This window comes from Sprattus sprattus (genome assembly GCF_963457725.1).
Source record: "Sprattus sprattus genome assembly, chromosome: 9".
Lineage (NCBI taxonomy): Eukaryota > Metazoa > Chordata > Actinopteri > Clupeiformes > Clupeidae > Sprattus > Sprattus sprattus.
This window is the reverse complement of record NC_137928.1, coordinates 3,504,465-3,506,669: the sequence shown is the minus strand read 5'-3', so window position 1 is coordinate 3,506,669 and position 2,205 is coordinate 3,504,465. Positions and strand designations below refer to the sequence as shown.

General features: G+C 45.5%; 1 protein-coding gene across 2 annotated transcripts in view; it reads right to left on the bottom strand.

Moving 5' to 3' along the window:
- Nucleotides 1-1,263: 1,263 nt before the first annotated feature.
- dock10 (dedicator of cytokinesis 10) overlaps nt 1,264-2,205 on the bottom strand; it is a 104,796-nt gene continuing 103,854 nt past the window's right edge. For both annotated transcript variants that reach the window (XM_080844923.1, XM_080844922.1), the window contains one exon: nt 1,264-2,205. This exon is cut by the window's right edge and continues 920 nt beyond it. The gene's annotated coding sequence lies outside the window, so the exon portion shown is untranslated.

The following is a 2,205-nucleotide window of genomic DNA, read 5'->3' as shown; positions in this document are numbered from 1 at the left end:
AGGCCCATTCTCACCACGCGGATCCACTTCACACACGGGGCCGTCTATTGAACGTGTCGAGGACCTGCAATTATCTGTAATTACGCCGCCGATGAGCCGCGCCGTCAAAGCGGGCGAAAGGAAATGACCTGCGTCCCAGCTGGCTAAGCAGTGTGTGTGTGTGTGTGTGTGTGTGTGAGTGTGTGTGTGTGTGTGTGGGAGTGTGTGTGTGTGTAAGCAGCGTCTGGCTTCTCCCTTCAACAATGGCATGGAAAAAAACTCTGTCAGCGAGGCTTTCACCTGTCTGCATTAAGAGGAGCAGTCAGACATCAGAGGAGGAGGACGGAGAGGAGGATGAGGCGTGTTGTGCGCTCGGCTGTGATCGGAGAAGGTGAGTGATCGGAGACAGAAGTGCAAACGGAGAGGGAAAAGTGTGAAAAATGAGAGGACCTTTGGGTGCACTGATATTGACTACTTATTCATGTTATGGACCAACAGCAGTGTGCACCAGCAATACTTGAGCAATTGGTAAAATGTACAACATTATCTGTAAAGTGTAACATTATTTGTAAACTGCAACATTATCTGTAAACTGTGCAACATTATCTGTAAACTCCATGCTCATATCAGCTTATGAACTTTGTTTATGTAAGTGAAACCATACGCCCTTTATGACCTTATATGGCAGTGGAAATCATCTCAAGACTAATATAAACAGAAATGTGTGTGAACTAGCGTACATAATAGTTTAAACGTTGACTTTCAAGCATACAGTCCATTGACCTTCAGATTAGTGCATCAGCTTCAGAATTCATATTTAGATTGAACACATCCACAGACGGACATTAACAAAATTTATTTAAATGTTATACATAAAACTTAGTTTCTTCATTCATTTTTTTTCATATATTGTTTATATTTATGTATATAAAAAGGAACATTTTAAATATTAATTATTCTTATTTACAATTTCAAACAGTACATGGAATAATAATAACAACAACATTATCAATCGTAAAAATGTTATAAAACAGTAACTGTCCATCTTGAAAGACTGCGGCGAGAGGGTGGTGGGGAAACTCACAAGGTTAGGAGGAGACAGGGATGGATGCAGAGGATCTCTACATTCAAACAGAGGGCGGAGGGGAGAGGAGAGGAGAGGAGAGGAGAGGAAAGGAGAGGAGAGAAGGGGAGAGGAGAGGAGAGGAGAGGAGAGGAAAGGAAAGGAGAGGAGAGAAGGGGAGAGGAGAGGATAGTAGAGGAGAGGAGAGGAGGGGTGAGGAGAGTAGAGGAGAGTAGAGTAGAGGAGAGGAGAGGAGAGGAGAGGAGAGGAGAGGAGGGAAGAGGAGAGGAGAGGAGAGGAGAGGAGAGGAGGGAAGAGGAGAGGAGAGGACGAGACAGGGGGGGTGGCGATGCGGAGGATCTCTACATTCAAACAGGCTCTGGAGGTGCACTCAACAGGGCAGACGGGCCGCGTGGAGAGGGGCTGGGTGGGCTGCACCAGGGTAGCATGAGCTGGGTGTGAGGCCGACCCGGTCAGGTGTCTTTCTGACAGGTTAGCGGTGGAGTGTGTGAAGGTTAGAGAGAGCAGATCGGAGTGTGTGCCCTGTTGAACGCATCTCAAGCTAATTAAGGTCACTGTTTTTCTTTTCTTCTTTTCTAAGGGAAAGGGTGTAGGAGAGAAGGCATACTGTATGTGGAAGAGAGTGTGTGTATGTGTGTGTGAGAGTGTGTGTGTGTGTGTGTGTGTGTGTGTATGGGGGCCCTAATGTCATAGACAGGCAATGAGTAACGGGCAAAGCATGCTGTGCATGAACTAAAGCTATCGAAATAATTTTGCCAAGTTATTGTAGTATTTTAAATTACTGATAGACTATGGACATGTGGTTGGTCAAAATGGATGCCCTACAACAAAATGGCCACAACCTGTTACTTTGGAATCATTTGGCAGGTTTCCTTCTCTAAGACATCTTGGTGTCACAGCGTTTTGTTTTGGGGAAAAGGTGTCATCTCGTCCTCGGAGACGGGCTTGGCTGCTGGGACAACTGAGGTGCCACTAAAAAGGTGAGCTACTTGTTTTTTGCTTGGACCAGCTGTCACTCTAGCCGTGCCGATAACTAAGAGGAGAGAAATTTGCCTAACAGTCCTCCCAAAACATGAACAACATTTTGAAGACTTTGAGCAGGAAGTGGATATATTGAACTGACAGAGCTTTATTATGACTGT